Source organism: Macaca nemestrina, chromosome 15 (genome assembly GCF_043159975.1).
Source record: "Macaca nemestrina isolate mMacNem1 chromosome 15, mMacNem.hap1, whole genome shotgun sequence".
In the NCBI taxonomy this organism is placed as follows: domain Eukaryota; kingdom Metazoa; phylum Chordata; class Mammalia; order Primates; family Cercopithecidae; genus Macaca; species Macaca nemestrina.
In genome coordinates, this window is record NC_092139.1 from 102,115,306 (window position 1) to 102,138,296 (window position 22,991).

A 22,991-nucleotide genomic window follows, 5' to 3' on the forward strand; every position below is an offset into this window, starting at 1 on the left:
GATAGTATTTTTTGTTTTCTAACTTCCAGATTGATTTATCACCTTAGTCTTATAGCTTTTAGGGCAATGAGCCAGACTCTCTGATCAGAAACTTCTAGATGACATTCAGAATTGTGGCACTGTATTCTTTTTCTATTCCTCCTGTAATAAATACCACCAACGTACTGGCTTAAACAACACATTTATTCTCTTACAGTTTTGGAGGTCAGAAGTCTGAATTGAATCTCACTGAATAAAATCTAGATTTGGCAGGGCTGAATTTCTTTCTGGAGGCTCTAGGGGAGAATCCATTTCTAGCTTGCTTGCTTTGCTTTTCTTTCCTTCTTTCTTTCTTTTTTTCTTTCCTGAGACAGAGTCTCATTCTGTCAACCAGGCTGGAGTACAGTGGCGTGATCTTGGCTCACTGCAACCTTCACCTTCTCCTGCCTCAGCCTCCCGAGTAGCTGGGATTACAGGTGCCTGCCACCACACCTGGCTAATTTTTGTATTTTTAGTAGAGACCGGGTTTCACTATGTTGGCGAGGCTGGTCTTGAACTCCTGACCTTGTGATCTACCTGCGTCGGCCTCCCCAAGTGCTGGGATTACAGGCATGAACCACCACGCTCGTCCCATTTCTAGTTTTTTAAGGCTGTCTGCATTTCTTGGCTTTTGGCCACTTCCTCATCTTCAAAGTAGCAATGGCTGTTTGAATCTTTTCTACATCACGAGACTCTGACACTGTCTTTGTCAGAGTCTCTCTTTTTTTCCTCCCTCCCTCTCTGCCCTTTAGGAGCTGTTTTGATTGCATTGTACCCACCTGAGTAATTTAGGATAACTAATCCATTTCAAAGTCAGCTGATCACAAACCTTAATTCTGTTTGCAATCTTAAGTCTGCCCTATGCATAAGGTAATGCATTAACAGGTTCATGGTATTAGGTTGTGTGTCTTTGGCAAGGGACATAGGGGAATTATTTTGCCCACACAGGAACTTGCCTCTACTTCTCATCTTGTTGCTTGCTGAAGAAATGTGGTAGTAACATCATTGTATTTACCAGGAAAACATACTCTTTCCTTTCTTTTTGCTTTGGAGTAACATCTTCAATGTGCTTCCTCAAGGCCCATTACCTTGTGAACAAACTGTTGACCAAGTGTGTAACGAAGCTTCCACCAGAGGGGTTTCCAACCTCAGGCACTGAATCAATGAGTGGTGAATGATGCAATGGGGTTTTTGTGAAGACTGAGATCCACACTTGGAAATTAAATGCATACTAGCATATGCATGCATGTAGTCTGTCTTCTGGCAGTGGATGGTGCCTGGTGGGGGATACCCACATGTTCTGCCATCCTAAGGATGCATCTTGTCTTCATTTTCTACAGGGCCTTTGTTAGTGGCTGAGGCTCATTGAGCCTGTGCGATGAAGTATGAGATGGGAAAGGTAGAAGAAAAATGTCTTCGTTCAGGTGCATAATTCATGAAGCCCGGATATTAATATTAATTATCCTGCCCACCAAAGTCAGGCAAATGAAATATGCAGAGAAAGATAAATGTGGAAGCCCAGAAACTTCAGGCCTTTTAGACTTAGTTCCCCTAAGGGTATAGTTATAAAAGTATAGCCAGAATTTGTATAGAACTATTGTATAGAGCCAAATTAGAGCTTGCTGAGAACTTTTACATTTATTAACTTCATTATGTTCATGAAGTTGGTGTGAGACAAGGGGAAGAGCTCCCACATTAAGGATGAGGAAAGTGGACTCCACCAAAGTCACAGAGCTTGACAGAAGCAGAACAGGAGCTGGAATTCAGGGGACCTGATTTCATATCCCATGTTCTCTCCATGACTTCACTCTGCTATGATAGTTTTTATATAATGTAATTAAGATAGCATGCACAAATTCCTCTTAATACTATGTGTATAGTATTATACTATATATACACTATATATACTGTATATAATGTATATATAGACACATATATATACATATAGTGTGTATATATGCACACATATATACACATATAGTGTATAGTGTGTATATGTGCGTATATACACACTATATGTGTATATGTGTATATATGTGTGTATACACATATAGTGTATATAGTGTACATATACACGTATAGTGTGTATATATAGTGTACATATACACGTATAGTGTGTTATATAGTGTACATATACCCGTATAGTGTGTTGTATAGTGTACATATACACGTATAGTGTGTATATATAGTGTACATATACATGTATAGTGTGTATATAGTGTGTATATATACGCGTATAGTGTGTATATATATAGTGTATATATACAGAGAGAGTAAAAGCCACTATGTTAATGTTTAAATTCTTTTTTTTTTTTTTTTTTTTTTTGAGACGGAGTCTGGCTCTGTCACCCCGGCTGGAGTGCAGTGGCCGGATCTCAGCTCACTGCACTCCCGGGTTTATGCCATTCTCCTGCCTCAGCCTCCCGAGTAGCTGGGACTACAGGCGCCCGCCACCTCGCCCAGCTAGTTTTTTGTATTTTTTAGTAGAGACAGGGTTTCACCATGTTAGCCAGGATGGTCTCGATCTTCTGACCTCGTGATCCGCCCGTCTCGCCCTCTAAGAGTGCTGGGATTACAGGCTTGAGCCACCGCGCCTGGCCTACTTAAATTCTTTTGTCTTGCAAAATTTCTGTGTCTGTAAAATGGGATGTAAGTGGAGCTTATCACATATGTTTCTTGATGATTAAAAGAGTTAGTGAACAAAGAAAAATCAACACAATGCCTTTTCATTAAGATGATGTTGCAGGGAAAATAGTCTTTATTTACTATTGGTTTAACAAATATTTGTTGAGCTTCCACTATATCCTACATATTTGTTCTGAACACTGGGGTTACAAAAGTGAGCAGACACAAATATCTTTCTCTTTGATCTTTCAGTGTATAAGGCTGAAAATACACAAGGAATATAGTAGTAAGATGGGGATGAGTAAGGGAGGGTGTGGAGTATATAGACAACCAAGAGGGCCAAGAAAATTCTTTTTGAGAAGGCAATATTTGATCTACTTGTAGTAAGAGAATGAGGCATAAGGGGGTCCCCATAAGTGGGAAAGAGTGATCCAGACATGAAAAAGAAGGACAGTAGCTGATAACAAGTAGTGCTTTTTAGCAACTCAGAATATTGGCTTCCATTTTGAGGATTTTCAGTTAAGACTCAAATTCATATTTTACCTCATTGATGTTCAGATGGCTCTTTTATGCTAATTATCTCATTGGGAATTAGAATACATAAAAATGTTTATTCACTTCAGCAATTGTAATTTTAGGACATTATTCCAAGTAAATAAAAATAACAGAGTCAAATATTTGAGTGTAAAGGTGTTCTTTTCAGCCATATGTATATTAATCAAAATTGGTTACACTCTTATGTCCAGCAGTAGAGCAGCAGTCATATAAATTGTTTCTTTCTGTATTCTTCATTTTAATCCTCCTCTTCTCTCTCCTGCTCCTCTCCCTCCTTCTCCACTCCTTCTTATTCTTACCCTTCTACTCTATTTTCTCCCTCCAAAGAAAGCTACATTATTTTGCACTCAGAGGACAGCCTAACATTTTGAAAGATGATAACTATAGGGAAGTGAGAGGAAACAATCCTACACAAAGCTACAAAGCTAGTGTTTTGCTTTACTGAGATATGCACTTTTTTTCCAACTTTACCTCTGGAAATAATTTGAGATGGGTTTTTCCTGAAAAGACTTACCTAAGTTTCTCCCAAATGCCTAGGGACAGGATCTATAAGAGTAGGACCCTTTTAAAAGAAATTCATAGCTAGATGGTCAACAGAGTGAATTGTGACTGCAACTTGCATGATGGCTGGTTTCTGTTTATAACCTCTTGTGGGAAACTTTTCCTCCCCATTTAAGCAGAAGTTTCTGAGATGGGAAAACTTCTTTGGAGTCCTACAGGAGATGGGTATTTATTAATAATTCAACCATATACTGAAAATGTAAGCTTTATAGGTTTTGGTTTTATTGGGAAATCCTATGCTAGGCACTCCTTACCTTGGGCAGAGTCTGGAGTTTGTTTTTTGTCTCTGAGCCCTGTAAAACTGTAAACACTGACACCTAAGTTTCACAAAGATCAGAAAATGCCCTCCAGGCACTCAGCAGCTTCAGTGCTATACTTGTGGTTCTAGGTCCTTGTTACAAGTATCACTGACCTTTCCAGGTCAAAGCAGCATTCAAAAAGATACCAAAGTTTTTCTCCAACAATTGATAGTTGTTTCAGCAGAAAGATTTTGTGTGTTGGTGGGGAGGAGCTGGGAGAAGGAACCACGTTTATAATGTTTACAGAAACAAAAGTCTCTCACTCAATAGAAAAATAATTTGGACACCGACCTAAATTTGCCTGCCCCCAAGAACGCTTAACCTATCGGAAACATATTACATTTGATACCAGGGTAGTGGTGGTTCCACTCTATTTCAGTTTAGTCAGACTAGAACATTGGTGCTACGTTTAGTACTAAGAACTTGTATGATGTTTCTGGATGACTTAGCTCCAGAGTTCGGCTTTGCTACTGCTCATTCCAAAGCAGAGGAAGCAGCTGAGCCCAGGGGCAGGTGTGCAAGCAGACAGCGGGTTAAAGGAAATGAGCAGGATTTGCATCTTGGAGTGACGTTCTGCCTCATGAGTGAAAGTGATTAACCAGTTCATCTTCCCACTCTATTCATCCCCAACTTCTTTCTTCCATCCCTAGTAAAGTAGGTAGAATCACTCTCCGAATCTCAGGATCAAGTCAAAATTAATGGACTGTCACAGATTTATATAAAATCTATTTTTTTTTCCTCTTCAGTGAGATACTTGAACACATTACAATGTGTAATATAAAAACCACAATAGGTGAACCCTTTCCTTGCATTTCTTCATACTTCATCTAAAGAAGATATAGCAACTTTCTCCTGATATCTTCTAAGAGTATCACCACGAAAAAATAGAACTAAGGAAAATTGTTCCAGTTGCGTATTTTATTTATATAAGAGGAAAGTAGATTTCTACACATACTTGAAAGAGAAAGCTGTCTGTCAAATACAGAGGTTGAATCACTCATCTCCTCATCTCTGCCCATCTATCCAATCAACCATATTTCCGCCAATTCCAAAAATCGTGCGTCAATCTATCATCTATAAAATTATGCTTCCTTTTACCCATTAATCTGCCCATCCTTCAACCCATTCATCAAACCACAGTTCCATCTATCAATATGTTTATTATCTATCTACTCACCTATCATCTGTCTATTCACCCATCTATCCATTTAGTTCTATTTTTAACTTACATCCACCTATTTAACCACGTACTTGGCAATCTATTTCTTGGTTTATCTATTAACCTATTTGAAAATATTTTTGGCACCCAATATGTTCAGGATACTGAGCTGGCCTATATGTGAATACAAAGATAGGTACCACTACAATATAAGGCAAAATGTAGCAAAATGTATGAACAAAGTATTCAGGGGAATTTGAGGATAGAACAGTCAGTATTTCATAGGAAGGAAAATGAAAAAGAGAAGGAAGAGAAATAGCATTTGATTTGGCACTTGAATTATGTGCAGATTTTAACAGATGGAAATTGGGTGGGTAGAGTTGGGGCTTCTGGAGAACATAGGGTTTTTAGAGTTCTTTCAATTTCCAGAGAGTTATATATTCTTCCACACTATATGAACCAAAAGTTCCCCTTTGGCTTAAGCTAGTTTTAAGTGCCTTTCCATCACTTGGACAAACAGCATGTTGACTCTCAACAAAAACTGAATTCCCCCACCTGATGAGTGGTGATACCATGGAGCTGCAAGAAGCTTGAATCTAAGTTGGAGCTTTGTTGAGGGTAATAATGATTGCTGCATAGGGCTATTAGATACCGTTGTAAAATATTTACATTTAGGAGGTGCTCCCTACACGGCTCTTACAATTATTGTGCTTGAATTTTCCTGTAAGATCTTCAGTAAGTGGTCATGTAGTCTTTGATTTTTCCCCCAAGACTTTCCATTTTTTTATTTTTGTGGGTACATGGTAGGTATATACATTTATGGGATACTTGAGATGTTTTGACGCAGGCATGCAATGCGTAATAATCACATCATGGAGAATGAGGTATCCATCCTTTCAAGCATTTACCCTTTGTGTTGCAAACAATCCAATTATGATCTTATAGTTGTTTTAAAAGGTACAATTAAATTATTGACTATAGTCACCCTGTTGTGCTATCAAATACTAGGTCTTACTCATTCTTTCTAATTACTTTTAGTACCTATTAACCATTCCCATCTCTTTCCAGCCTCTGACTGTCCTTCCCAGCCTCTGGTAACCATTCTTCTACTCTCTATCCCCATGATTTCAATTGTTTTGATTTTTAGATCCCCAAAATAAGTGAGGACATGCGGTGTTTGTCTTTCTGTGCCTGGCTTATTTCACTTAACATAATGACCTCCAATTCCATCCATGTTGTTGCAAGTGATAGGATCTCATTCCTTTTATGGCTGCATAGTATTCCATTGTGTACAAGTACCCCATTTTCTATATCCATTCATCTGTTTTTTGTTGTTGCTGTTTTTTACATTTTATTTTTCCGTAAGTTATTGGGGTGCAGGTGGTATTTGGTTACTTGAGTAAGTCTTTGAATACGCCAAAATTATCTCTGATTTGTTCTGTTCTGTGTCCCTAGCCCTAACCATGACTGTGTCCATTTATTAATTTAGCAACGTGTTCACTAAACTTTTAATAAATGCTGACATCTCCTGTTGGGAATTGTGCTATGCTTTTTACGTATGACGTCTTTTAATCCCAATCCTATATGAGAAGTGTTGTTATCCCTTTTCTAAGGATAAATAATCTGAGGCTCAAGAAGATAACCTAAAGTCAAATGATTAGTAAGAGGTTGAGCTGGGATTCAAACTTATGTTTATTTAGTTACAAAGATAATGATATCTGCTATTTGCTAGCTGCTTATGTGACAGACGCTGTAAAGTCTTTCCATGCCTCATCTTATTGTAGCACCCGTATTACCCATGATGGAGATATTATTACCTTAATGTTAGAGATGAAGGAGCTGAGGCTTGGATAGTTAAAATAACTTGTCTAGGGTCACAGAGCTAGCCAGTGGAAGAACCAGCATATGAACCCAATTCTCTCTGCCTCCAAAGCCCGTGTAATTACAATAATGCCTATTTCTCTGTCAAACCCTGCTAGGGGCAATAAGCAGCATGTGTTACCATTGTAACACAAGGTTGAAAGGGGCTAATTGGACAACAAGTGGCAGGTATAGAAAGAGATTGGGTCTTTCTAAGCAGGATCAGGGAAGACTTACAGCATGGGGTGACATGTAAGGTGGACCTGGGAGATGAAGTAGATGAGGATATACCAGAGGAGGTGACACTGGGTATCTCAGGCTTTGAGACAAAAGATGAAGGGTTATATCAGCAAAAATGCAACATGCATGATAAAGAGTGGCCAAGCCAGTTGTGGCTGAAGGTGGGCATTCAGGATGCAAGAGGCCAGGAAGGTGGTGGTGGCACTACTGGGGCCTTAAGTGCCTCTCTCCTTCTGGAGCCTGTTGCCTTCAGGACGGCCCTTAGACTGCTGATGGCCCTGATTCAGCACAGTGAACAGAAGCACACAGTAAACAGCATTTTAATAAGCCCTCTCTTTTGCTTATGCAGTTCACAAGTTGCTGGGCACAATAGACAAAATCCTGAATATGGAGATAGGAAATTAACTAAAAAAATGACAAGAAATATTTTTACAAAAGATAATTTAAGAGGAAAATAAAAGCTACTTCCCTCTTTGTCTTGTAGCTTCTTTTTCTATGAAGCATGAAGCCCAGGGCTTCTTGGACTAAGTGAGAGGGTGAAGAAAACGTAGGTATTAAAATTAACAGCCGGAGATGGTGTTAGCAAAATGAGAAATGGCATGGTGGAGTTAAGTGATAGAATTAGCATTGCCACTGGATTCAGACTGCCTAGAGTTTTTTGAGGTCCAGTTCTTTTGTTTTCTGGCTGTGTGACATCCAGCAGATACACATTCTGAGCCTCGGTTTCTTCATCTTCCAAATGGGGATGATGGTATCTACCTCAGGGGAATGTCGTAATGATGATAGACATGTATCCAGCAGTAACTATTTAGCAAATATTAGCTTTGTTCCTTCAGCACTAGGGGAAATAAGAAAAAGCAAAGAAAGAGAGGTGCTGGTATAAGGGGAAGGAAGGAAACCAAGGGCATCAATGTGGATGTGGAAGGCGGAAAATGCTCTCCTGGGGGATTGAAACCTTTGTATTGTCAAGTACATTTTTTTTTTTAGTTCAACCCATGCTATTTCTTGCAGCTCTGACTGTGTTTCAAGTTGGAATATCAAGCATCTCTGAGCCTTCACTACAGCAATTAAGGGCTCATAAAGCCATTCTTGGGAGTACATAATAAACTGAGATACATTTTGGGTTGCCAGAAGGTTGCCATGTGAAGAACTCAGTGCTAACTACTGGAAAGGTGACATTAAAGATAGCAGGTGTGCAGAATGCTGTGGCACAATTCTCTCCAACTGAGGGGTAGAGGGGAGGCTGCCGAGGAGCTCCACACTCTGCCAAGAGGAGCCTGATTTCTGGCGCCATCAGCAACTGCCTTGTCTCTCTGACTCATAACATCTTCTCACATAAAATGAGTAGTTGAATGAGCTGATTTTGAATGTTCATTTTGTTATAATATCGTGTGATCCAATATGAATTCAACTAAAGCCTGCAAATTCTTCCACTGCCCCTCATGGTGGCCATCTGTTGAGGTGGGAGGGAAACATGCTGGCCCTCCCCATCTCCTACCCTAAAGAAGACATTGTGCTGGATTAACTCCACTTCCAGCTTCCACTAAGGCTATTATTCTTCCCACTCACCATCCACTCCTATAGCATTATGTCTGCCAGGACACTCTGTAAGTGTTCCTTGGAAAAAAAAAAAAAGAATGGAAGGAGAGAAGAAAGAAGACAAGGAGGAAAGGAGGAACAGAGAAAAGAAATAAAAGAGAGAAGGAGGGAAGATAATGCACGGTCCTTTTCTTTAATGCATGAATACTCCTTCTCCCGTGTCCCTGTGTCTGTAAGTGCAGGATTCTAAGTTAGCAGAGCCATGTGACACAAGGAAACTGGATTTCCAAGTAAATGCTCAATGCAGAGCTGCCCACCTGAGCCATCTGACATTTCCAGGACCATGAAGGAGAGAGAAAATTCTGTGGTGTGGAACCACTGAGATTTATTTTGGGGTTGTTTTAGCAACTAGTATTAAATATCCTGATTGATTAAGGCACTGGGCTGGACACCGTGGCTCACACATGTAATCCCAGCACTTTAGGAAACTGAGGTGGGTGGATCACTTGAGGTCAGGAGTTCGAGACCAGCCTGGTCAACATGGTGAAACCCTGTCTCTACTATAAATACAAAAATTATCTGGGCGTGTTGATGGACACCTGTAATCCTGCAACTCAGGAGGTTGAGGAAGGAGAATTGCTTGGACCCAGGAGGTGGAGGTTGCAGTGAGCCAATATCATGCCACTGCACTCCAGCCTGGGCAACAGAGCGAGAGCCCATCTCGAAAAAAAAATTAAAGCACCTACAACATGCCAGTTTGCACCCAGCATATTTTGAAGAGTCAGAGAACTTATGAGGTTGTTTATATACTGCCAGTAATGAGCCGTAAAATATCCATTTTCTCTCCCTCTTTTTTCTTCCTCTCCCACCTGTTCTTCCTCCTTATTTCTGCATTTCTGAGAGTCTAGATCTGGCTATGATTCTCTTAAGTCAATAGTCCTGACAGCTGAAGTTTCTGAGAATATTTTTCCTCTATAGTGTGATTATACCTAGTGGTCATTTGGTTATAATGATACACTGTCTCCCTGTTTTCAGGGTGGACACCTTGCAAAATGGTATCACATCACAATTCGTAAATACATTACTGGGTATATTCTAAGTACTTGACAACTCCTGCATAGCTTAGAAATATAACCTTTTTCATTCTGGCCAACCCTGTCCGGGACCTTAAATTTGTCGGGAGCTTTATAACTCATATATTTCTAAACTCATGCCTCCCAACACCCTGGTGAGGCAGGCCTAGCAAATACTGACTGATACACCAGTCAAATGATAGAAGTCTATACAACTTGATGTAGCTTTTCTCCATGAAGCCCCCTTTGCTCTAATCTTCACCAAAGTCTTCTGAAGCCATAAATGCTTGGTGTGTAGATTCTTTGTGGTAGAAACTCTAGACGGTGACTTTTCTATTTGCTGTTGATAGGTGGATAGATAAGAAAATCAGGGGCCAAGGGGCACAACAGACAAAAAGAACATAACTCCTAACCTGCCGATACCACCTTCAATACTGGCAGGAACTGGGGACTCCTACGGATGATAGGATTAGAAGTCATCGAGACAAAATTAACTTAGATCTCAACCACTATGGAGGGGCCTCACTGAGGCCTGTATTTCATAAATAATTTGTTCTTAATTAAACAACGAAAACACAATGTTGAAAAATTCACTTTTCTGAAACATTAGATTAGTTTTAATGTAACGTCTATGATATGATATAGCTCTCACTCCTTTTCAGTCGAATATGCTTTCTCAAAGTGGGTGAGACAAGCGAGAGGCTGTAGTCTGTAAAATTGCTCAGAATGCCCAGCCTATTTTATCTATGCTGCAGCCTAAGGGAGGATGCTGGATTTGGGAGTCTTTACGCCAGCAGTGTCCGATAGAAATGTAATGTGAGCCATACATATAATTGTAATTTTTCTATTAGTCACAACAAAATACTGATATGGTTTAGCTGAACCCAAATCTCATCTTGAATTGTAGTTCCCGTCATCCCCACATGTCAAGGGAGGGACCCAGTAATTGAATCATGGGGGCGGTTACCCCCATGCTGTTCTTATAAGAGTGAGTGAGTTCTCATGAGATCTGACGGTTTTATAAGGGGCTTTTTCCCCTTTGCTCAGCACCTCATCCTGTCGCCCTGTGTAAAAGATCCCTTGCTTCCCCTTCACCTTCCACCATCATTGTAAGTTTCCTGAGGCCTCATCAGCCATCTTGAACTGTGAGTCAATTAAACCTCTTTTCTTTATAAATTACCCAGTCTCAGGCAGTTCTTCATAGCGGTATGAAAATGGACACATACAAATACAAACAGGTGAAGTTAATTTTAATAATAATGTTATTTAACCAGACATATTCAAAATATCACTTGAACATGGAATCAATATAAAATATTAATGAAATATCTTGTATTCTTGTATCACACTAAACCCTCAGAATCAGGTTTATGTTTCAGTTCAGCTACATTTCAGGTGCTCATTAGCTACGTGTGTCTGGTGTCTACTGAACTGGAGATCATAGCTCTGAGAGCTGCCTCTATAAGCAGCAGCCAGGACGAGATGGTATGAAGCTTTCCAGTGGGCTCTGTCGTGTCCCTGGGTAGTGAGTCTAATCTCTGACCTCTCCTACTTTTCCCTTATGAAGGCATTTTCCTTGTCCACAGAAATGGGTCAGATCTCATCCAGTGCCTGCCTGACCAGGCCTCACAGGAGACCTGCTGGTTGGAGGAGAAGTTTAGAAGATTCCAGATGTTTACTCCACCTGTCATCTGCCAAGACTGCAGGTAGCCTGAAGGCATTTTTTCAGCACTGCTTCTCTCATCTGCACACTCACCTCTGTACTTGATTGCTCATGGTCTCTGGGAAGCTTCCCCTGCTTCTTCCTCCTCCCTCCACTCATCCCTACTTTGAGCAGATGCAAGAGAAAGGAAGGCACTTGTTATTTCAAATGGGGCTTGACACAGCCTCACAAAGAGTACAAAACCAAACCATTTTCACAGGCAATCAGACCCAGGCAGTTAAAACAAACTGAGAACTCAATTACAGCCCATTACTGTCTGATCCAGGGCTCCCCCCTCTGCACATCCCTTGGCTTCTAGAAAAAGGAGTGGGAAAGGGCAAAGGGAACCCTTTCTGTAGCCTGCTAATAGGCTGGGATCACACAAAAGGCCCTTACTTCTCCCATCAATCCAAGTGGGAAAGGCAAGTGAAAAATTCTCCTGTGATTTAAACAGATTAAAAAGTAAATGATAGTGTTGACAAAGCCCTAAGCAAAGATTCTTTTGGCATTTGATTAGTAGCATGGACCAAAAATGTCATGTGTGTGTGTGCACATGCAGACGTGTGGTCTCTTCCTCATAACCACATAATACATATGTCACATCTAATGGTACTGGCAGTCAGGATGAAATAGGGTTCCACTTTCATATGGGCTTTCTGAACACGTCAAATTGGTACCTCTTCTGCAAAATGAGAATAATAATGCCATCAACCACATAGGGATGTTATGAAGACCAAACAAAGTAAGATTTGTATAGTTACTTTCTGATTATCTGCCTTTGTATCTATCAATCAATCAATGGAGGAGCGTGGTAAGAACCATACAGGCATGGTTAATGGAATCATACAAAGATTCCCCCAGGTCCATTTGGAGACATGAGCATGTTCTGAACCATTGTTCTATGTTGCAAATGCATAGAAATTACAGATAAAATATTTTACATAATAAGAACATGGTTCTCTTCAAAGCATTAAAAAAATAGATGATGGGGGAATCTAGAGTGTTAATCCTGACACTGAAGTACTATGATCTGTGAACATCAGGACCTGCTATGGGTAGTTGGGGCTGGGGACCTGTTTCCCAGGTGGGGATGAGGACCAAATGCATCCCATGCATGGGAAGAGCTGTACCTTTGTTGCCCATTTGAAGCCAGGCCCTGGACAGCCCATGAATTGATACCTTAATAGCTCTGCCTTCCCACCTTATACCATGACCAGGAAGATGCTAGAAGGATGTACCTTGTGGAGACTGGGTCCCTAGTGAGCCTGGCAGGTGGACGCAGGATTATACCATGTGTGGGAGGCAGGCATCCTCTTACAAGGCCAAGTTTATATGCATTCCAGTGTGGATATTTTCAGTCTATTAAATTTCTCTGTTTAAAGAAAACTATCATATCTTCTCCATCTCTGTGTCATTCCTGTGAGCTTTAACAGTGAATTCATAATTACAATAATAGTTTTTCATTAATTTGTCATTGATGATCTATCATGACCATATAGTGTTCTAGGTAAACATAGTCTAAAAAGACCCAATCCTTCTGGCCAATAATAACAATAGTACAACAAACCATTTATAGTTCACAGCCTACTTGAGTCTCACACCAACCCTGTGAGAAAGGGCTAATCCTCGGATAGTAAACAAATGAGGAAACTGAAGCTATGCAAGATAAATTAGCTTCCTCCAAGTTATGCAGCTAGCAAGTTGTGGGCAGAGGCTAGAACTCAAATCTTCTGATGTCTTGTAAAAACCCAGAAGGCAACCCCTGAAAATATACAGCTGGAGTGTGTAAAAACTCAGGGTTTCCTAGAGATGGCAAGACCCATGTTGGCATAAAGGAAGCAAAAATTCTGAAGAATAAGCCTGAGAATGTAATATAGGAAAAATATTGGTAAGGGATGAGATACTACGTCGCACCCACCACGATAACTACTATTAAAGAAAAATTAGCTGAGCATTTTTTCATGTGTCTGTTGGCTGTATGAATGTCTTCTTTTGAGAAATGTCTGTTCATATCCTTTGCCCACTTTTTGATGGGGTTGTTTGTTTTTTTCTTGTAAATTTGTTTGAGTTCTTTGTAGGTTCTGGATATTAGCCCTTTGTCAGATGAGTAGATTGCAAAAATCTGGCCATCAGAGAAATGCAAATCAAAACCACAATGAGATACCATCTCACACCAGTTAGAATGGCAATCATTAAAAAGTCAGGAAACAACAGGTGCTGGAGAGGATGTGGAGAAATAGGAACACTTTTACACTGTTGGTGGGATTGTAAACTAGTTCAACCATTATGGAAAACAGTATGGCGATTCCTCAAGGATCTAGAACTAGATGTACCATATGACCCAGCCATCCCATTACTGGGTATATACCCAAAGGATTATAAATAATGCTGCTATAAAGACACATGCACACGTATGTTTATTGCGGCACTATTCACAATAGCAAAGACTTGGAATCAACCCAAATGTCCATCAGTGACAGATTGGATTAAGAAATGTGGCACATATACACCATGGAATACTATGCAGCCATAAAAAAGGATGAGTTTGTGTCCTTTGTAGGGACATGGATGCAGCTGGAAACCATCATTCTTAGCAAACTATCACAAGAACAGAAAACCAAACACCGCATGTTCTCACTCATAGGTGGGAACTGAACAATGAGATCACTTGGACTCAGGAAGGGGAACATCACACACTGGGGCCTATCATGGGGAGGGGGGAGGGGGGAGGGGGGAGGGATTGCATTGGGAGTTATACCTGATGTAAATGACGAGTTGATGGGTGCAGCACACCAACAAGGCACAAGTATACATATGTAACAAACCTGCACGTTATGCACATGTACCCTACAACTTAAAGTATAATAATAATAAATAAATTTAAAAAAAAATTAGCTAATGTTGGCAAGAATGTGAAGAATTTAGAACCCTGGTGTGTTGCTGGTATAAACATCAAATGTTATAACCACTGTGGAAAAGAGTTTGGTGGTTTCTCAAAAAGTTAAACATAGCATTACTGTATGACCCAGCAATTCCACTCCTACATATATACCCCAAGTAATTGAAAACAGGGACTTAAACAAATACATGTGCATGCATGGTTAGAGTAGCATAATTTACAATAGCCAAAAGGTAGAAATAACCCAAACATCTATCAATGTATAAATAAATTGTGGTATATCCATACAGTGGAATATTATTCAGCCATGAAAAGGAATGAGGTACTGATACATGCTACAATGTGTATGTATGCACCTCAAAATATTATGCTAAGAGAAAAAACACAGAAATAAAATGCCACATGTCATATGACTGATATGGTTTGGAAATTTGTCCCCTACAAATCCCATGTTGAAATGTGATCCCCAATGTTTGAAGTAGGGCCTAGTGGGAGGCATTTGGGTCATGGGGGCACTTCCCTCATGAATGGCTTGGTGCCCTCCCCATGGCAATTAACAAGTTCTCATTTTATTAGTTCCCATGACAGTTGGTTGGTATTATAGTCAATACAAAGGGCCTGGAGGCCAGGAAGCATGGCTCATGCCTGTATCCCCAGCACTTTGGGAGGCTAAGGCTGGAGTCTTAATCACTTGAGTCCAGGAGTTTGAGACCAGCCTGGGTCACATAGTGAGACCTCACCTCTACAAAAAATCAGAAAATGATTAGCTGGGCATGGTGGCATGCAGCAGCTACCGAGGAGGCTGAGATGGGAGGATCACTTGAACCCGGAAGGTTGAGGTTGCAGTGAGCCATGATTGCACCACTGTGCTCCAGCCTGGGCTACAGAGTGAGACCCAGTCTCAGAATTAAAAAAAAAAAAAAAAAAGGAGAGGGCCTGGCATCTCATCTTCTCTCTCCTGTTCTTACTCTAGCCATGTGATATGCAGTCTCCCTCTTCACCTTCTGCCATGAGTAAAATCTTCCTGAGGTCTTACCAGAAGCAGATGCTGGCACCATGCTTCTTGCACAGCCTGCAGAAGCGTGAACTAAGTAAGCTCATTTTCTTTATAAATTGCCCAGCCTGAGGTATTCCTTTCTAGCAACACAAAACTGACTAATACAGACTCTTATTTTTATGAGCGATCCAATGTAGGAAGAGCCACAGAGACAGAAAGCAAACTGGTGGTTGTCAGAGGCTTTGGAGACAGGCCATGGTAGTGACTGCTTAAGGGATATCAGGTTTCCTTTAGGGAAATTAAAATGTTTTAGAACGAGATAGAGGTGGAGGTTACACAACATTGTGAATTATACTAAATGCCACTGTATTCTTCACTTGAAAATGGTTAAATTTTTGTTATTTGAATTTTGCCTCAGTAGAAAGAAAAGAAACAATAACAAAACCCCAGCCACTCTGGCCCCAAAGCTCACAGTCATCTTATTTGGCCACAGATATGGTGTCTCTCTCATTGGTTCTGATTGTGGAACCAGCACCCAAATTGGGCTATCTATGCCAGAAAGAATGGGAGTCAAGTGCAAATGACCTAAAGAGTAACCACTATACGACCAAAATGACAAAATTCTTTAAAATTATGTTAATGACGAGTTGATGGGCGCTGATGAGTTGATGAGTGCAACACACCAACATGTCACAAGTATACATATGTAACAAACCTGCATGTTGTGCACATGTACCCTAGAACTTATAATAATAAATAAAATAAAATAAAAATTGTGTTATCTTTCTTGTCAACAAAGACATTTAGCCAGCTCCCCAAACCTTCCTAATACACAGTTTCTAAAGCATAACCCTAGGGAAACTTCTTTCTTTCCAGAATGATTGGCACAGATTGAGGGGCTGGGAGTTATTTAGGAAGGAGAGGCAGAATGGTAGAAATAAAGATAGTGTAGGTGAGGAAGGGATGGCTCCAAAGACATGAGGCAGAGAAACTGAAACAACTGTGTACATAGCCACACTCCACTCCCTGATGGAAAACAGACTTCTCTCAGGTCAAGGAGCATGTCTTATTTATCACCAGAAGAACCTATTATAGAACCTAATTTATAGTAGGCACTCAGCAAATATTTGTTTAATAAATAAACTATAAAGGAAAATACATTTGGGTTTCACCCTGTTGGCCTGACTCATGAATCATCACACTAAGGAAAGGGCAATGCTAATAACTAATTGAGCTCTTTTGTTCACTCAGTTCACTTATTCATCCACCCACGCATCGACCCATCCGCCCATCCATCCATCCATCCTGTCCAACCATCCATCCACGTATCCATTCATTCATCTTCTTTCCTTTCAAAATTCAACAAGTTTGTATTGATTGCTTACCCTATGCTGCCGCTGTTTTAGAATCTGTGGCTATAGATATGAATAAGATGGTCTCTTTCCTGCAGGGGAATTAGTGGCAGAGCAAGAAGGAGCTGGAGAAGTAGGCAGAGGCTGGGCAGTGTGGGTCTTGGAGAAGTACAGGGGAGGTCAGGCAAGTGGAGAAGTTCCGTGACCAACCACAGAGGCAGTCTTGTTGTGCTGGGTGACATGGGGGAAAACCAGGGAAGCCCCGTTCTTCAATGAGCCCAAGGGACAAGGACAGAGTTAGAAAGGGGAGATAAAAACAGGAAGATCAAAATCCAGAGGATTTCAAGTATAAAGTAGAGAGTAGATATTAAAGGGTGGGGGGAGATACAAATTAACAGCTATAGTGGAATTGTGGTACCCACCCCTATCATTATTGGGTGCTGGTTATATGGATGAGGGGGTGGATCTGCCTGCATTAAAGACAAAACTTAGAGTCACCATTCACTATGATGACACAACGGGAGTGCCTCTTGCCTTGAGCTGCCCATGGTTGTAAGGATGGTTCCCTAAAGATGTCCACACCTTCCTCCTTGGAACCTATGAATATGTTATAGTACATGACAAAAGGGACTTTTGCAATTGCAACTGAGTTTATGGAACTTAAGATATTATCCTGAATTATGAGTGGGCCTCATCTTATCACATGAGCTCTTAAAAGCAGAGAAAGCATTGGGGTAAGAAATATGAGACAAGAAGAGAATTCAGAAAGCTTCGAAGCACAAGAGGGACTCACCTGCTGTTGCTGGGGGGAGGAACAATTGGAAAGCGTGAGAAGAAATGTGAGTGCCTTGTAGGTGCAAAGACTGCCACTCAGACGCTAGCCTGCTAGAATGTAGAGACGTCGATTTGATAAGCACAGGGAACTGACTTCAGCCAGTCACCTGATGGAGCTTGGAAGTGGATTCATTCCCCAGAGGTTCCAGGAAAGAACAAAGCCTTTCTGACACCTTTGCTTCAGCATTGTGAGACTCCAAGCAGAAACCCCAGCTGAGTCACACTGTACCAGACTTGGCCTACAGAACTGTGAGATGAGTGGGCGTGGTCTCAAGCTGGTAAATCTGTAGTAATTTGTTATGGGAGCACTAGAAAATGAATACACGTCCTGTAACAAGACTCTGTCTCACATCAGGTAAAACAGGGAGTGCCTCCAGAGCAGAGATTATTTTTTATTGTCCTACACACCCTGGAGTTAGACCATCTGGGTTCAAATCCTGCCTCTGACATGCACTGCTGGGTGACATAAGGTCAATCTTTTAATATTTCTGAGTGTCCTCAGCAATGAGACTTCTGCACCTATTTTATAGGACTGTTTTAAGGAGTGAATGAGTTAACATTTTAACTTGGAACTGTGGCTGGAACAGAAGAAATTCGGAAAGTATTTTATTTCTTTGTGATGATGTGTCTGGAACACAGTAGAAGTGTTTCATCAGTGGCAGATTTTCTTCTTGCAAGGAACACAGTGGTTTGACAACTAGCTCCCCTCTTTGGGGCCAACGTACTCATTCTTCCTGATGTTGGAGGAGTTGGCTGAGGGCAGCTGCCTCACCTGGGGTTGTAGCTCCCTGTCATTGCTTGGGAGCTGAGCCTGGCTCCCTGGCCTCAATTCAACCTGACTCTGAAGGGCTATCCCAAGGTCTCTGTTGCAATATCAGGCAGTTCAACTTCTCAGAGGTGTTGCTCCTGAGATCATTCTTCAAGAAATCTTCTGCATATGCATATCTGTCCCAGAGTTTGTTTCGTTTCCCAGCATACCTGATGTAATACAGTTCTCCTTCTTCTCTTGCTCTTTTCTTGCTTCTATTCTTGCCACTGTGATTTGCAGACTATGCACTATGTGCCACAACACTGTTCTATTTGATAAAGCACTTCTAATCCTACATGTATAAGTCAAGGCAGATATTGTTTGCTCTGTCTTAAAATGAGAAGGTTGAGACATTGAGTAGTGAGATACTTGGCCAAGATCAAAGAGCTGGCAACAGGCAATGCCAGGATTAGAATGTGGGGATGTAGGAGAATCAAAAGCCAGTGGCTTGCTGTTTATCACATTGAATTGACCAGGTTGCCCTTGGATCAGACTTTTGGGACATGAATCCCATCTTTGCCTGGGCTTGAGTGAGTGTTCCCCTTGGGTATAGGGCTCTGAGCTACTTTTGCTGCTTTCCCAAGCAGCATCTGCTTGGCTTCTGGGGAGACCTCGGGAAACTTATCATTATGGCAGAAGGGAAAAGAGGGAAACAGGCACATCTTTTATTATTATTATTTTTTTTAGTGTTTGTCTTCTCTTTCTTTTTTTATTATACTTTAAGTTCCAGGGTACGTGTGCACAACATGCAGGTTTGTTACATATGTATACATGTGCCATGTTGGTGTGCTGCACCTATTAACTCGTCATTTACATTAGGTATATCTCCTAATGCTATCCCTTCTCCCTCCCCCCACCCCACAACAGGCCCCAGTGTGTGATGTTTCCCTTCCTGTGTCCAAGTGATCTCATTGTTCAGTTCCCACCTATGAGTGAGAACATGCGGTGTTTGGTTTTTCATCTTTGCGATAGTTTGCTGAGAATGATGGTTTCCAGCTTCATCCATGTCCCTACAAAGGACATGAGCTCATCCTTTTTTATGGCTGCATAGTATTCCATGGTATATGTGTGCCACATTTTCTTTCTTTTTTTTTTTTTGTATAAATTTTAAATTTTATGATCATGTCTGGACCTTTTTACACTTAACACAATGGAAATGTTCATATTCATTTTTTTTTCCCCAAAGGAAAAATTTCTGAATCATCACTATGTTGCACAGTAGAATAGAAATATGAATTCAGGTACTCAGTCAAGTTTCTAAAGAATGCAAATAACAGACACGATTTAACTTCCAAAATCTGAAGTCATCAACGTGATTTTGTAGTAACTCTATCTCAGGTTTTACCTAAAAATTCATTATTATTCAGATAAAGATAGCCCCCTGATCACATGTTTTTAAACAGCCTCTGCCCCACCACAACTTCCTGAGATCTGTGAAGAAACTGCAGTCTTGTGATCAGACTCCATATAGGACTGCCAGTTTTGTAATCGTAGGGAAAAAACGGTGACTGATTTTATGTGTCAATCAGTTGTAGTCTGCTGATCTGATTAGAAGCCTTGACAAATGCCTGGTGGCGATTGCAAATAACTGCCAAGCATATAGGGATGATACAGTAGCCCACTGTTTTGGGATCAGCTCTTGTACAAGAGTATAGGAACAAAAACATCTGTAAGTAAGGTACCAGAAAAATAATTGTCCACAACCAAAAAGGCAAGGAGAGTAATCAAGCTTTCAAGGAGTGTGTCCATGTGGTTCCTTCAAGGGGCTTCTCAGGGTGCTGTTGAATGTGTTCCAAGGCCAGCCTATTGTAAGTCTCATTGATTTCAAAAACATAGTAAAATGCTGCCGCACTTGCTAACAGATACAATCCCACACCAATCCATCCCATCCGCTGACAGAAATTCATCATTTGCCATGCTCTGTGCCTTCCTGTCCCGGGTGGCCAGCCCACCTGCCGTCCTGGATGCTGCGGTGCCACATTTTCTTAATCCAGTCTATCATTGATGGACATTTGGGTTGGTTCCAAGTCTTTGCTATTGTGAATAGTACCGCAATAAACATACGTGTGCATGTGTCTTTATAGCAGCATGATTTATAATCCTTTGGGTATACACCCAGTAATGGGATGGCTGGGTCAAATGGTATTTCTAGTTTTAGATCCTTGAGGAATCGCCATACTGTTTTCCACAATGGTTGAACTAGTTTACAGTCCCACCAACAGTGTAAAAGTGTTCCTATTTCTCCACATCCTCTCCAGCACCTATTGTTTCCTGACTTTTTAATGATCACCATTCTAACTGGTGTGAGATGGTATCTCATTGTGGTTTTGATTTGCATTTCTCTGATGGCCAGTGATGAGTAACCAAAACAGCATGGTACTGGTATCAAAACAGGCACATCTTACATGGCCAGAGCAGAAGGAAGAGAGAGAAGGGGGAGGTGCTACACACTTTTAAACAGCCTAGATCTCGTGAGAACTCTACTAGGAGAAGAGAGCAAGGGGGATGGTGCTAAACTATTAGAAACCACCCCCATGATCCAATAACCTCCACAAGGCCCCACCTCCAGCATTAGAGATTACATTTCAACATGAGAATTGGGTGGGGACACAGATTCAAACTATATCAGAGGGTAAAGCTTCTTTGTAACCAGGTGGCATTTTCTCTAGGAAATGATATTCTTCTAGGACCAAAGCTCTTCTCAGGACCAAGGGTCCCTGTCACATATATCCTGAGGGCTACCCTTTGGTCAGACAGGTCTGAAAATAGCCAATGATCAGGTTCATCCTTGTCCGTAGGTCTAAGCTCCTCCCAACTGAGTCTGGAGAATACACACAGTCCATAAATTTATACCCACATAATCTTTGGGCAGGAGAGTTATAACCTTGAAGACCTTATCCTGCTATGTCATGCAAGCTAATGTTGGAGAAAGCTTTATGTTCAAGCATGTACATCACAACATTATTTATAGAAGCAAGAGAACAACAAGGACACCATCTAAATATGCAGCAAGTAGAATACTGCTAAATAAATGTGAGCAGATAGTATTCTGTCATAAAAAATCATGTTTTCAAGTAATATTTAATGGCCCGGAAAATAGCTCAAAATATATTATTAAGTGAAAGGATTAGACTGGTAAACACTTTTCATTGAATTCTGTCATACCAATAGGAAATAAAAAGACTGGAGAAATACACCAAAATATTCATAGCCATTATTTTAAAGAATGTAGAATGTATTGTCTTAATTTTTTAAATAAATTAATATATTTTTCAATTTTGTGCAAATTGTGGGAACCACTTCTATTATCAAGAAAGCCATTTAAAAAGATCCTGTAAAAAATCTACATTTTTAAAAGGACTTATTTTAGCTTGCAATAGAATACATTTTGGGTCTTATACTCTAATTCAGTAGAAGCCAGGGGGTTTGAGCATTTCCTTTTCAGGTTTTTACAATTTAAAATCTGCTCAGTGTATCTGGCATGTTTTGTGCTTGGTTTTCAGTCAGTAGTTCACGGCATTAGATGGCTACATATCTAAAGCATCCAGATTGCTTCTGATTACTGAGCATGCTGTTAGGATATTTTATGTGCCATTCTTTACCAGCTTGGTTTTTTTTTTTTTTTTTTTTTTTTTGAGAAGATTGGAGCTCTGCAATCATTCACAAAAATAAACTTCATAAATACATAGCTCATACCACGTACTGGTTTAGATATTCATGATACAGGAATGAATATGTTTCTTTTTTTAAGAACTAATACATTATAATATGTACTGTCATTACATTACGTACTAGAATTATGGGTACGCAGAGTGGAAGAACTAGCTTTAGGGTTTCCAATAAATACTGTATGGAGAAAGGGATTTCTGAACTGGGTTTTGAAGGATAAGTAGGTGTTACTGAGGCTGAGAAAAAAATGAGAGATGGTCATTCTAGGAAAAGGCTCTACTCCGAGCAGAAGGACAAGATTGTGAAGATACAGGACGTCTCAGGAAAATTTGTGAAACTGACGAAATATGTGGCGGGGAGACTAAGGTGGGCCAGATTAGGAGGACTGGAATGTTGTGTTAAGGAATTCATGATTTGGTTTTTGAATAAAATGGGAAGTATTGAATAATTTCAGTGGCAGTACAGAGAATAAATAGGTTAGTTGATTCAGGGATCTAGCATAAATATATTTACTTTCGAACAGGCTTATGAACTGAATTGACAGAAATATCCTAATGGGTCACAGTACAATTATTTATTAGCATATATCCCATGTACTCAGTCATGGTTTAGACACTGTGAATAATACATAAAAGTTAAAAAATATTCCTATTAAGTATATTTATAGCTTTTCAAATACAGGGCACCGAATAGGAATGAACATTTTAAAAAAATGAATATTATTGTGAGACAAGACCGAAATATGTGTTTTAACTATGAAATACTAAAAGAACCGAGAGTTCTAAGATCCTTCCACAACGT

General features: G+C 40.4%; 1 long non-coding RNA gene and 1 pseudogene across 1 annotated transcript in view; both read right to left on the reverse strand.

Annotated features, from left to right (window-relative positions):
* LOC105493987 (uncharacterized) overlaps window positions 1-17,929 on the reverse strand; it is a 54,381-nt gene extending 36,452 nt beyond the window's left edge. Inside the window, exon 1 of the long non-coding RNA XR_011614447.1 lies at window positions 17,673-17,929. This is a non-coding gene — a long non-coding RNA (uncharacterized lncRNA). The remainder of the gene's footprint in view (window positions 1-17,672) is intronic.
* A 1,924-nt stretch (window positions 17,930-19,853) lies between these two features.
* Window positions 19,854-20,446, reverse strand: LOC112428493 (lysosomal enzyme trafficking factor-like; annotated as a pseudogene).
* Between the last annotated feature and the right edge of the window lie 2,545 nt (window positions 20,447-22,991).